Source organism: Cystoisospora suis, assembly GCF_002600585.1.
Source record: "Cystoisospora suis strain Wien I chromosome Unknown contig_7073, whole genome shotgun sequence".
Classification (NCBI taxonomy): Eukaryota; Apicomplexa; class Conoidasida; order Eucoccidiorida; family Sarcocystidae; genus Cystoisospora; species Cystoisospora suis.
Window position 1 is genome coordinate 6,769 of NW_027159859.1, and position 364 is coordinate 7,132.

Consider the following 364-nt stretch of genomic DNA (forward strand, 5'->3'; position numbering starts at 1 on the left):
AGAGAGAAAGAGAAAGAGGGAAAGAGAGAGAGAGAAAGAGAAAGAAGGAAAGAGAGAGAGAGAAAGAGAAAGAAAGAGAGAGAGGTGTTCTGAATTGCTTCTTCTCTTTCCTGCATTACGAGGACGGATGTTTGCGTATATATACACATGCACATCTCTTACACATATCTAGATACACACCTAGAGAGCTAGACTCCTACACTCTCTCTCTCTCTTTCTCTCCCTTAATCATATAGATAGCTCTACCAAGACATATGCTCCTGCGTGCTTGCTACGCAGTACCCCCAACTTTTACATTGCGTGGAGACACCTGTATACAAGAAGAATACATGTAGCCACTTATAGAGACGCCTGGAGAGAGGTG